We start from the raw sequence: 14,622 nt of genomic DNA on the forward strand, positions 1-14,622 counted from the left end.
CTACAGAATGGGAGAAAATATTTGCAAGTTATACATCTGACAAAGGTCTAATACCCAGCATCTATAAAGAACTTAAACAAATTTACATTAAAAATTTTCACTAAAAACTGGGCAAAGTACATGGACAAGGCTTTTCTAAAGAAGGCATACATGTGGCCAACGATCACATAAAAGAATGCTCAACATCACTGGTCATTGGAGAAATGCAAATCAAAACCACAATGAGATATCATCTTATACCAGTCAGAATAGCTAGTATTAAAAAGTCTAAAAATAACAGATGCTGGTGAGGTTGTGGAGAAAAAGGAATGCTTATACACTGTTGGTGGGTATTCAACTGTTGTGAAAGACAGTGTGGTGATTCTTCAAAGACCTAAAGACAGACATACCATTTGAGCCAGCAATCCCATTACTTGGTATACACCCAGAGGACTATAACTTGTTCTCTTATAAAGACACATGGATGCATATGTTCATTGCAGCACTATTCACAATAGCAAAGACAGAATCAACCCGAATGCCCATCACTGATAAACCAGATAAAGAAAATGTGCTACATGTACACCATGGAGCACTGTGCAGACATAAAAAAGAACAAGATAATGTCCTTTGCAGGAACATGGATGGGGCTAAAAGCCATTATTTTTAGCAAACTAATGCAGGGACAGAAAACCAAATACTGGATTTTCTCAGTTATCACTGGAGGCTAAATGACGAAAACACATGCACGCATAGAGGGGAACAACACACACTGGAGCCTATTGGAGGGTTGAGAGTAGGAGGAGGGAGAGGATTAGAAAAAATAATTAATGGGTACTATGCTTAATACTTGGGTGAGGAAATAATCTGTACAACAAACTTCCATGACACAAGCTTACTTAAGTAACAAACCTGCACACGTACCCTTAAAATCAAAATGAAAGTTACAAAAAAAAAAAAAAAATTACGAACTCCATTTGTATAAACTAGTAGGATCTGACAATCAGCTTGGAGGACACCGGAGTTCTAATCTAATCTAATCTTGCCTCGTGGCACTGATGGAAAATTCAAAGGCATACAGGTGCCATGCATGCAGGTAATAATATCTGACCCATTTCACTGAATGAGCAAACCCAATGACAAAGTGACAGCGGCCTTGGAGAAGTGGAAAAGGTATGCCCTGTATAAAATCCAAAGAAGCAGTGGATTGTTGGTAAGAGGAATATTGGAAGAGGATAGCCACGTCTGAGGTTTCAAAATCAGCAGGCAATTTACTCTGTGTGTGAGATTGTATGTGTGTGTGTGTCTGTGTGTGAATTCCCAAGTTTCTAACTTTTGATCAAAGATTATTATTTCTTCTGCACGTCGTGTGGGCCGAACAGCGAAATGGTGGGCTACTAATTTGCAAGGCTTTATCATATATAGTAAAACCGACTTCCTCCATTTTCTGGAACACATGTTGCATAGACATGGGACTGAAACATTCAAGCAAAAAGTGAAAGACCAAGGCAATCATCTATGGAAGAGAAAATTAAACCCACACTGTAATAAAACAACTCCAATATTTAGACACAAGAAGAAAAATTTTGAAAGTATTTTCTCCAAATAGCTTCATTGTTGTTCACCTATACTTGAAAGAGCTGATGACTGGACTGTTTTATCCATAGGCAAATGAAACTAACCATTTTTAAATAAATAAAAAAAAACTTTCTGAATACAGTGAAATATTTCTTAATATAATATTACTAGGTGAATAATGTGTCATTTTATTTATTCTATAGTGAAAATGTTGCTTTTCTAGAGATAACTAATAGAAGAGAATAGAAATTTATTCAGTGAACTGTGAGTCTTCCCAAGACACTAGGCCTGAAAAGTGTAGTTTTATTCCAAAGCTATTTATAAACCTTGGCCAAAATTAAAATTGTCTCTAATTTACTGAAAGAAATTTTAAATACATCACTATTTTGAACAAAGTTTGTAACTTTTTTCAGGAATGCACTTTAAGAGAATATGAAAAAAATGCATAATAAAAATAAATTATGTTAATTTTTAGCTAAAGAATCATGAAATATTAAACAATTTTTAGATATTTTAAGTAGAAAATTAATTTGTCTCTTTAATTTCAGCACACATTTTAAGTTTGGACATTTGTCCCCTGCAAATCTCATATTAAAATTTGATCCCAAATGTTAGAGTTGGGTCCTAATGGGAGGTGTTTGGGTCATGAAGGAAGAGTGTGTTCTCACTTTATTAGCTTCCAGGGGAACTGATTGTTATAAAGAGCCTGGCACCTCTCTCCCTGCATTCTTCCTCTCTTGCCATGTGATACCTACTCCCTTTCACCTTATACCATAAGTGAAAGCTTCCTGAGGCCTGAGAAACAGATGCTGATACCATAGCTTCTTGTATAGCCTGCAAAAATGTGAGCCAAGGCCTTTATAAGGCCAAGTTATCTAAAAGTTTATCAGAATTAGATATAATAATGATCAATCATTGAAAAATTTTATTTTTTTCTTAGTCTGATTGTGATTATTTGGTATCCAATCCCAGAAGTTGTGTAAAGCTTAATTTCTAATGCCAGCCTTGTTACAGAGAAAAGTGGCAGTATATAATGTAACTTGTTCTTCACGATCCATTCCAATGCTTGTGATGTTTCCATAGCACTTAAGAGAATTCGTACAATAATATGATTTATATAAGCCAAATGCTATGATTCTTATTACTTCTTTTCTCCTCATCTATGTGTACTAAATTCATTTCTCATGTGCATTCTGGCTAAACAGACACCTGTTTTGCTTTCAGATTTGTTCTCTACCAATGCTTCACACTTCTGACAGGAAACCGCCTTCTGGATTTGTGGAAAGAGCACCAGTAGCAGACTCCCATGGAAGTTGGGAGCGGTAAGAGTAGGAGAGAAACTTAGGTATCCCACCATTTGCTGTGGCATTTAACATCTCTTCCTCAGCCTCAATTCTGCCAAATGGCTCAGATTTTTCAGCTCTGATGACAAAATCTGCATTTAGTTCCTATAGCACTAGCAAGAGGAGTACCTCTTATTATTCATAATTTTGGGTTTGTTTGGTCTTTTGGCACTTCTATCTTCAGTGTAATCATTTATCTTCATTAAACATTCTCTAAGACTTTGAAGTGAGTGATTTCTGCTTCCTTTAATATACATGCCCAAATACAGGACTCGACATAGTTCCAATGCCATCAATTAATAGCACATACCCTTTAATATATAGTAAGACTGTTCTAGATAAATAAAAATTAAAATGGTTTCATGGACATAAAGTCTTGTGGTTTTGAATTATTCTGAAGCTCTGTAAGTTGTATGCACAATGTCCAGTTCAGAGAAACAAAGCACCTACAGACTAGGGATATTAATCACTTCATTAATCAGTCACAGACAGAAAATATGTTTTACAGGTATTGATCGACTTACGACCTATGCAACTTACGACCATTCGACTTTACAACCATGACCACAATCGCTAGCTACAACTGCTCCGCGTCTGGCAGCGCAAACGTTGCCCAGCTGGGCATACAACAGTGCAGACCAGCTTCTGGCAGCACCACCATCTCCATGTGCACCATTTCAACTGTACATATAGCCAACTCAACTTATGCCCAAATCATGTTACGACCATTTCGCGGTCCCGACCATGGTCGTAAGTCGAGCACTAGCTGTACTTTTTAGGCCTGGTCACAAGAACTCTACTTATTGATGAAATCTTTTAAACAAAAGTTTTATTGTCAAGCTTCAGGTATTTTAAAGTGAAAAATATTATACAGACATTTATATGATGAGTTTTTGTTAACTAAGAGATAGCTTTTATGAAATGATGTGGTTGTCATTCTTTAAATTTATGTTAGTTAATATGTTTAAAACCGTAATACCCCCAAAAATATTTGATAGAAAAGTTCTTACTGATGCTAAAACATGTGTGTGTGAAAGAAGACTTACAAATATTTAAAAAATTCTTAACTACTGCAAGATGCCATTTTCTGATGCATAAACAATACCACTCATATTTAAAATTAGAAAGAGATAAATACCTTACAATCTATTTCTCACTAAAAACCTAGACTATAAAACTTCAAATAAACAATAGCAAAGCTTCTAAACAGCCCCAATCCAACTAAGTACATGCAGATTAATAATTTACAGTATTTTTCTAAGAAAATGTCAGCAAATACTGGTTAGTAGAGTCAGTTTTTGCTGAGAAATCTTTTTTTTAACTTTCTTATGTTGGATTTCATATTCTCAGTGGTTATAGCTGATTTCAACTGGTCTTTAGTTAGTTTCCTTGTTGCTCACAAAGATTTTTCCACATGCTATTGCTCTCCAGGAATATACCAACATTCACGCAGACTTCTCAATGAATGACACAGAAAGATTCCTTTTAAGGTAAGTTTCTAGTTACTACTATTGTATAAGCAGATATTTTTACCAACTCAATCAAAAATTTAGGAAAACACTTAAAAAATCTTGTGATATTTATTTGAATGTAAATTATGAGGAGTATATAATATTATTATGAAAGGAGAAACCATAAATTATACTTTTCCACCCATTTTCTGTGAGGAGAAAAAAGGAAAATCAAGCAATTTTCTAAGATGGGTGATGATTTTTATGAGAAAGTCCTCCCTTATAAATATTTTAGTCTTATTCCTTTCAAAAAAAGAAATCCTTTTCTTCTAGCAATTTCTAAAAATGTAGGTGGTGTATTCTAAAAAGGGCAGCAATTGAAAACTTCTGTGTCTTGAAGACAACATTTTTATTCTGATTATAAAACAACTCGATATTTTCTTTTAAAAAATTCAGCATATGAAGACTGCACACAAAAGCAACTAGAGAGTAGACTACTGACAATTCAAGGTATCTGAATATCAGTTTGTCATGTCAAACTCAGATCTTACTGAATAGGCAATAATACCAACATCATTGAGTGTCCAATGGACTCTCACTATATTATATTAATTCCAATGTTTATTTTAAACTTTACTGGGGTATAACTGACATGCAATAAGCTACACATATTTAATGGCCATAATTTGTTGCGTTTTGACACATCTATACGCTCTGATATGGTTTGGCTCTGTGTCCCCACCCAAATTTCATCTCTCATCTTGAACTGTAATCCCATGTATCAAGGGAGAGGAGTGATTGGATTATGGGGGTGGTTTCCCCTATGGTGTTTTCCCAATAATGAGTGAGTCTCACAAGATCTGATGGTTTTATAAGCGTCTGGCATTTCTCCCACTTGCACTCACTTTCTCCTGCTGCCTTGTGAAGATGTCTGCTTGCCCTTTCACATTCCATCATGATGGTAAATTTTCTGAATTCTCTCTAGTAATGCAGAACTGAGTCAATTAAACTTCTTGCCTTTATAAATTAGCCAGTTTCAGGTAGTATTCTTTACAGCAGTGTGAGAATGAACTAATACAAACTCATAAAACCATTACTACAATCAAGGTCAAATGTTTTCTTATGCCCATTTGTAAGCACTCCTGCCCTATCATTTTCCAACCAATTCCAAGGCAAATGCTGATTTGCTTTCTGTGGCTATAAATTGATTTACACTTTGTAGAATTTTATATAAATGGGATGACACAGTACATTTTAATTTTTGCTCTAGCTCCTATCACTTAATGATAGTGATTTCAAGTCTCACTCATGTTGTTACATATACGAGTAATTTATACTTTTTTATTGGAAAGTATTATTCCATTTTATGGTACCAAAGTATTGCCCATTCACTTGCTGATGGACATATGGGTTGTTTTCAGCTTGGGGTTCTTAAAAGTAAAGCATCTAGGCCGGGCGCGGTGGCTCAAGCCTGTAATCCCAGCACTTTGGGAGGCCGAGGCGGGTGGATCACGAGGTTGAGAGATCAAGACCATCCTGGTCAACATGGTGAAACCCCATCTCTACTAAAAATACAAAAAATTAGCTGGGCATGGTGGCGCGTGCCTGTAATCCCAGCTACTCAGGAGGCTGAGGCAGGAGAATTGCCTGAGCCCAGGAGGCGGAGGTTGCGGTGAGCCGAGATCGCGCCATTGCACTCCAGCCTGGGTAACAAGAGCGAAACTCCGTCTCAAAAAAAAAAAAAAAAAAAAAAAAAAAAAAAAGTAAAGCATCTATGAACATAGAAATACAGGCCTTGGTGTAGACATATGTCATCATTTCTTTTTGGTAAATGCCTAGAAGCAGAACAGATTGTATGGTAGGTGAATATTTATTTTCCTAAGAAACTACAAAACTTGCTTTCAAACTGATTGTGCCATTTTACAGTCTTACCAAGTCTAGTTCCAGTTTCTTCATATCTTCACCAATACCTGGCATAGTGTTGTTTTATTTTAGTCATTCTAAAAAAGTATTGTCTCATTAGGACTTCATCTTACATTTTCTTGATTACCCATGTTGCTGAAAATCTTGTCATATGCTTTCGGTAATTAATATATCTTCTTTTGCGACGTGTCTTCAAATATTTTACCTATCTTTTATTATGTGCATGTCTTACTATGTGTTGTAAGAGTTTTTACATATAATAAACTAAAAAGTTCATTGATATATGTGAGATGTTTTCTTCTAACATGTGACCTGCATTTTCATTTTCTTAATAGTGTATTTTAAAGAGAAATTTCTTTGTTTTGATTAAGTCCACTATATGAATTTTTAAGACATTGCTCTACAAGAGCAGTTTTAGGTTCACAGCAAAATTGAGAGAAAGTTACGGAGACTTCCTATACAGTCCATTTCCCTGATCTATCTATCTATCTATCTATCTATCTATCTATCTATCTATATATATCAGGGAATATATTCCCCCATTACCTACTTCCCCCATCAGGTGGTACATTTACTACAATTGATGAACTTATATCTACATCATAATCACACAAAGTCAATAGTTTATATTAAGGTTTACTCTTGGTATTGTATCTTCTGTGGGTTTGAACAAATGCCCAGTCACATGTATTTACTACATAATACCATACAGAATATTTTTTACTGCTCAGAGTAAATCTGTGCATTGCCTAGTTATTGCTCTCCATTCTACCTTTTTGCTGTCTCCATAGTTTTGCCTTTTCCAGAATATCACATAGTTGGAATTATATAGCATATAAATTTGTCAAATTGACTTGTTTTGCTTTTCATAGTTTTATAGCTTATTTCTCTTTATTACTGAATAGTATTCTCTTCTCTGGATGTCTTATAGTTTACTCATTCACCCACTGAAGAACCACCCATCTTGGTTGATTCTAAGACTGGCAGTTATAAATAAATCTATGAATATCTATATGCAGGTTTTTGTGAGGAACAATGCTTTCAACTCATTTGGGTAGGTACCATAGAGCAATAATTTTTGTATTTTGTGTTTCATGCTTTTTGAGTTTTAAGAAACTTTTGCCTATCCTAAGTTTCCATGATTTTCTATTCCATTTTCTTCTAGACGTTTTCATAGTCTTAGGTTTTACATTTATATTGATGATCAACTTTTAGGATTTTTTTTAAGTAACCAGGATTTTATTTGAAACCCTCAAGCTAATATTTGAACTCTGTTTTATCTCTCTGTCATTTACAGAATCAGATAAGTCACTGAGGGCATATATAATCTCTATAATTTGTATGTTTTTGAGCCTCATATTTCTTACATAATAACCTGCTAATTCTATCCTTCTCAAACTTACATACTGAAGATAACAACTGATAATAAGAATAATATATGGTGGCTATATATTGAGTAATAGTTCAGTACCAACAAGTTTTACTTATTATTTCATTGACCCTTCCCAACAAATGTATTGTATATATTATAGTATTCTCATTTGTAAAGGTAAGAAAATTATAACTCAGAGAAGTTAAATAACTTATCCAAAGTTGCGCATTTAGTAACTGGCAAAAGCTAAAAATTGGACACTATTCTGATGTTGCATTGTCAAATTTTAACCACTGCTCCATTAATCCTTTTGAAATGACGATTTTCTAAACTCTACTGTATTTTCAAATCACTTTTTAAACACTCCATTACATCATTAACTAAAGTCAAACACATCTCATTTCTTAAAATATGTGGCCTCTCCTGTGGTCTTCCAAAATAGTTCTTCTTATTTTTCCCAACTTTTTTATACTTATGAGCATTTTCCTAGGTTCAACTTGTTTGCCCTCATCTATGTCTGATTGTCTGTAGCTTTTTCTTCCCTCATTTTCAGGCCAAACTTGTTTGCTCACTTATATCTGACTCCATAGTTTTTCTTCACATTTCTTGAATATTATATCCCTAACTCACAAATCATTTTATTTACAGAAAATTTCATAATGACTAGAAAAATATGTAGCTTAGTTACTGAGCACTTGCTTTGTCTGGGCACTAGGCTATGTAATTTTTATAATATTATCTTCTAATACGTTACAACCTTATAAAACAAGTATAATTATTATTTGAACTTAACAAATGAAGAAACTGAATTGGCCACTAATTCAGCCATAGTTTAAAGAAACAATAGAGCCAGGATTTGATCCAGGTTGGATGTTTCTTCATTTCTTACACTCTATTCTCTAACAGTATAACAGAAATAAAGTAACAGCTTTTTCCAGCTAGCAAGTCTCCTGACAAACTTTTTTTTCCTAAAGGTGAATGTGGCTGATTCTGTAGTCTTGGGGAGAATGTTTAGTACCATGGAAAAATAAATAGCATCTTCTGTCAAAAACAAGTTATATAAATTTATAACAGTTAATAAAATTTTGAGGAAAACTTGGGGAAGGAGAAAAAAAATTGATAATGATTTCTATTAAGAGTGACCACTGCTTCAATCTGGCCTCAGGTTACATACTCCACTCCTAGCAAGCCTTCACCTGGCAGGGCTAAATTAATTCTCATTAACAAGAATTTTCATGCTTCACCTTAAATATTCTTCAGTCAAAAAGAGGAGGAATCTCGTTCTTCAGTCTAAATACCATCCACGTTCCTTCCAAGAAATAACTGAAAATGGAAATGGACATTCTGTTAGAATAACAAGAACTCCAAACTTCCTGAACATACTTTCATAAATGAAGTAATATGACTCTTATAGGTCAAGACGAATCAATGACAATACTCCATAGTACAATACACAAATCTGAGTTATTCAGTCTTAATTTGCACAATGTCAAGACTCCATCTGTCCAGTTCAGATAACTACAATCCCAGTTCTGTTTAGTTTTTGTCACATTCTTTCTGTCAGCTAGATATAGAAAGAATAATACACTAATACATGCCTTTTATTTTACCACAGTTTTATAATTTTCTGCTTGCAAATACACTGAACTGATTTAACTGAACTACCTTATTATTTGTCTTCAAAAATTATATCTTCAGTGTTTATGTAGCTAATCATTGATACAAAAATTTTAAAGCCAGAAACACCTTGAAAATTAATCTAACCCATTTTTCAGGCAACAAATATGTTCTTCTAGATAGTTATATGATGTAAGCTTACACATAAAGTTAATGGCAGTGTTTTAACTAGAATAAAACACCTTCTATATCTAAATTTGGAGACATATTTCTAGGAAATTTTACAGAATTTTGTTTTTTAGCTTACAGCTCTTCCCCTTAAGAAGAGTTAACAAGGGTGGGGAAAATTAATTTCTATCGGAGAAGAACAGATGTTATGACATCATTTATGTGGCATTCAGAAAAATATCAAAAAATATATAAATATATGTACATATACTGAAAAGCAAAAAAAAATTAAGTCTGCATCTATGATATGATTTTTAGAAAATGAGAATTACAATTATAAATTCTGAGTTTTTGTGTGCTAGGGCTCTAAAACAGAACACTTACTCTGTAAAGGTTCAGATAGTAAATATTGTCAGCTCTGTGGGCCATATGGTCTATCACAATTACCGCAATTTGTTGTTGTTGTGAGAAAGTGGCCATAGACAATATGTAAATGAATATGGCTGTGTTCCCATAGAACTTTATTTACAAAAGCAGGAGCCAGGCTGTAATTTTCCAACTCCTGCTCTAGATTGATGCATGATTTCTTTCATTGGGTTAATTATTCTTTAAATATTGATTGAGCTAGTACTTTATGCCAATATCTGTTCTAGGCTTTGAAGATAGAACAGCCAAAAAACTATCTGTCGCATGAAACTCAGAGTTTAGTCACAATAAATTAATAATTATGTTGTAATTAATAGCAATAAATTAATAACTGAATGTAGAGTATGTCAGGTGAGGATAAGCACCAACAAAAAGAACATAGAGATAAAGTGATAGAGTTTGAAAGGACAAGGAAAGTCTTGCTAATTCAGAAAGTAGGGGCAAGAAATCCTCTCTGATGAGCAGAAAACAGCATCACGTGATTACAGGGACTATGTTGATATTTGCCAAGTTTATTTACAAGTCCTGTGTAGAAAAGCTATTTTATTTCTCTGCTGTTATTGGGGTTTATCCTTCTCTCTCTTATTTTTCAGTTCTTTTAAATGCCTGCTATAGGCATCCAGAATACCTGCTTGCATGGACTAACAACCTGAGGTGCCCCACTCTTGCTGTGCAGAGATACTAGTGTAGGCGGCCCTCTATGTTTTACATCTAGGTGAATCTCCAGGTAGTTGGAGAACTTGCTCACCTTGATCAGAAGCCTAATCCATCCCACCCTTTCTGTGCATAGATTGTGGTGCAGTGGGACTCTCTCTGGTTCATGCTCAGGCAGATCTGCAGGCATTCAGAGCACCTGCTTGCCTGGTTCAGCAGCCTGACTCATTCTACTCTTCCTTTACAAAGATCCTGGTGCAGGGAGAGGACTTCACCACTCCAAGTCCAGGCAGATCTCCAGGCATTCAAAGCACCTCCTTGCTCATATTGGCAGTCTGAGCTACCGCACGTTTCCTGAACAGAGATTGTAGTGCAGCAGCACCCTCTTTGCTTCATACCCAGGCAGTCAGAACACATGTTTGCCTGGATTTCAAGCCTGAACTGCCCCACTTTTCCTGTGCAGAGATTGTGTTACAGAATGGTTCTCTGTATTTCATGCCTAGGCAGATCTAAAGGTATCTGAATCACACACTATCCTGGATTAAGAGTTTAGGCTGCTCCCATTGCCTGTTCTAAGAACCTGGGGTCAAGAAGTTTTCCTGTCTCCATACCTAGGCACACCACTGGGTGCTTGGTCACTGCTCACTGAATTCTCTCTCTGCACTGGTGTGTGTGCATGCCACTGGGGTACTTGCCATGTCTGGCCCACCTTACGCCCCTCCCACCCCACCTCAGGGCTGAGCAGGTAGCTCAGACCACTGTACACTCCATGAATCAGTCCACTGAGTGAGGCAACAGAGAGCTTTTCCCAGTAAATGAAAGTCAGGTGTGTATATCTAGTCACATTGGCTACAGCTGGCCCTTACCTATAAGCACTATCTACTGGCTTATAGATTGAATTGCACAGCCTAATATAAAACCTACCCAAAGATGTTATAGGGCTATGGAAGAAAAGCCAAAATACCCTACTCAGCATTTTCTATAGTCACACCACTTGGAGAGGGGATGGTGAAAGGGAAAGTAAAAGAAAAAATAAAAATTAAAAATTATATCCAAACAAAACTAATTACAAAAATCAGAAGTATCAGTGTGTCCAGATGAGAAGAAATCAGCACAAGAATTCTGGAACCATAAAAAATATGAGTGTAGTGACATCATGAAAAGATCACATTAGCTCTCCAGCAATGGTCCCTAACCAAAAGAGAAATTCAGAAATAACAGATAAAGAACTCAAACCATGGACTGCAAAGAAGATGAAGAAGATAAAGACAAGGTTTAAAGTCAACACAAAGGAACTTCTAAATTGATTCAGGAAATAAAGGAAGAGCTACACATCTTAAAAAAAAAATGAGGCCAGGCGCGGTGGCTCAAGCCTATAATCCCAGCACTTTGGGAGGCCGAGGCAGGTGGATCACAAGGTTGAGAGATCGAGACCATCATGGTCAACATGGCGAAACCCCGTCTCTACTAAAAATACAAAAATACTGGCTGGGTGTGGTGGCGTGTGCCTGTAATCCCAGCTACTTAGGAGGCTGAGGCAGAAGAAGTGCCTGAGCCCAGGAGGCGGAGGTCGCGGTATGCCGAGATCGCGCCATTGCACTCCAGCCTGGGTAACAAGAGTGAAACTCCGTCTCAAAAAAAAAAAAAAAAAAAGAATCAGAGCTTCTGGAATTGAAAAACTCAGCTGAGGAATTTCAAACTACAATTGAAAGCTTTATCAATAGACTGGACTAAGCAGAAGAACTTCAGCACAAATTTCAGAGCTGGAGACTGATCTTTCAAACTAACTCAGTCAGACCAAAAAAAAAAAAAAAAAAAGAAAAGAAAAAAATTTTAAAAGCATACAAAATCTTCAAGAAAGACATGATTATGTAAAGCAACCAAGTCTAGGAATTACTGACATTTCTGAAAGAGAAGAAGAAAATGTAAACAACCTGGAAAACATATGTGAGGGAGTACTTCTAGAAAAATTGCCTAATTTTGACAGACAGGTAGACATCTAGATATAAGAAACGCAGAAAACATCTGCAAGATACTATGCAAACCCAACACTTCCAAGGCAGAGTCACCAGACTGTCCAAGCTCAAAGCTAAGAAAAAAAATCTCAAGGGGAACTGAAGAGAAAGGTCAGATCATATACAAAGGGAACCCCATCAGTTTAACAGCAGATTTCTCAGCAGAAATCTCACAAGCCAGGAAAGATTGGTAGTTTATTATCAAGATTCTTAAAGCAATGAAATTCTAACCAAGAATTTCGTATCCCACCAAGCTAAACTTCATCAGTGAAGGATAAATAAAATCAGTGAAGAAGAAAGAAAATCTGTTCTAGTAAGTGCTAACGGAATTCATTACCATGAGACCATAAAACCATTTACAAGGGACCTTAAAAGCAGGGTCCTCAACCCCTGGACTATAGATCAGTACCAGTCTATGGCCTGTTAGGTAACTGAGCTGCACAGCAGGAAGTGACTGGTGGGCCAGGGAGTACAACTGCCTGAGCTTTGCGTCCTGTCAGATCAGTGGTGACATTAGATTTTTATAGGAGCACAAACCATATTGTGAACTGTGCATGCGAGGGATCTAGGTTGTGTGCTTCTTATGAGAATCTAACTCATGCCTGGATTTGAGGTGAAACAGTTTCATCCCAGAACCATCATCCACCCCACATCCCTCACCATCCATGGAAAAATTGTCTTCATGAAACTGGTTCCTGGTACCAAAAAGGTTTGTGACCACAGCTTAAGAAAATTCAAACATGGAAACAAAAGGACAGTATCTATTAGAATTGAAGAAACATGATTATGAACATATCTGAGTAAGCATACAAAGCAACCACACAATACAAACTATAAAGCAACCAGCTAATAACATCACAAATAGGATCAAAATCTCACATATCAATATTAATCTTGAAGGTAAACAATCTAAACGCCTCACTTAAAAGGTAAAAAGTTGTAAATTAAATTTTAATAAGACTCAATCTGCTGTCTTCAAGAGACCCATTTTGCACATAATGACACCTATAGGATTAAAGGAAAGGGTGAGAGAAAGATATATCATGCAAATGGAAAACAAAAAAGAACAGGCATCACTATTTTTATATCAGATAAAAGACACTTTCAACTAACAACAGCAAAAAAAGAACAAAGAAAGGCATTACATAATGATAAAGGGTTTGATTCAACAAGAAGACTTAACTATCATAAATATAGATGCACCCAAAATTTTGGCACACAGATTCATAAAACAACTGCTTCTAGACATGGGAAATAATTTAACAGCCACAGAACAATAGTGGGGGACTTCAATAGACAGATCAAGATATTAAACTAACAATGAAGTTCTGGATTTAAATTCGACACTTGACCAACTGGACCTAATATACATCCACAGAGCACTTTACCCATCAACCACACAATTTACATTCTTCTCACCTGCATACAGAACATACTCTGAGATTGACCACATGATCAGTTGTAAAGCAAGTCTCAATGAATTTTAAAAAAACTGAAATCATACTAATGATACTGTCAGACCACAGTGGAATAAAAATAAAAACAAATACCAAGATCTATCAAAACCACATAATTACATAGAAACTAAACAACTTTCTCCTGAATGACTTTTGGGTAAATAATGAACTTTGGGCAAAAATTAAACAAATTATTTGAAACAAATAAAAAAGAGACACAACATAACAAAATCTCTCTGAAATACAGCAGAAGTAGTATTAAGAGAACATTTCATAGCACTAAATGCATACCTCAAAAATTTAGGAAGATCTCAAATTAATGAACTAATATCACACCTAGAGGAACTAGAAAAACAAGAACAAAGTAGCCCAAAGCTAGCAGAAGAAAATAACTAAATCAGAGCAGACTGAACAAAATTGAGACCCAAAAATCCATACAAAGAATAAATAAAAGTTTTTTTTGAAAGGATAAACAAAATCAGTTGATTGCTAGCTAGACTACAAATCAAAAAAAGAGAGAAGATCCCAATAATCACAGTCAGAAATGACAAAAGTGACATTACAGCCAATTTCATATAAATACAAAAGATTCTCAGAGATGATTATTAATACATTTATGCACACAAACTGGAAAATCTG

At 35.5% G+C, this 14,622-nt stretch overlaps 1 long non-coding RNA gene across 5 annotated transcripts in view; it reads right to left on the reverse strand.

Moving 5' to 3' along the window:
- The window catches only part of LOC141583629 (uncharacterized), a 766,076-nt gene that overhangs the window by 85,845 nt on the left and 665,609 nt on the right, over positions 1–14,622 (reverse strand). For all 5 annotated transcript variants that reach the window (XR_012516335.1, XR_012516336.1, XR_012516337.1 and 2 more), the window contains one exon: positions 8,891–8,969. This is a non-coding gene — a long non-coding RNA (uncharacterized LOC141583629). The remainder of the gene's footprint in view (positions 1–8,890; positions 8,970–14,622) is intronic.

This window comes from Saimiri boliviensis, chromosome 2, assembly GCF_048565385.1.
Source record: "Saimiri boliviensis isolate mSaiBol1 chromosome 2, mSaiBol1.pri, whole genome shotgun sequence".
NCBI lineage: Eukaryota > Metazoa > Chordata > Mammalia > Primates > Cebidae > Saimiri > Saimiri boliviensis.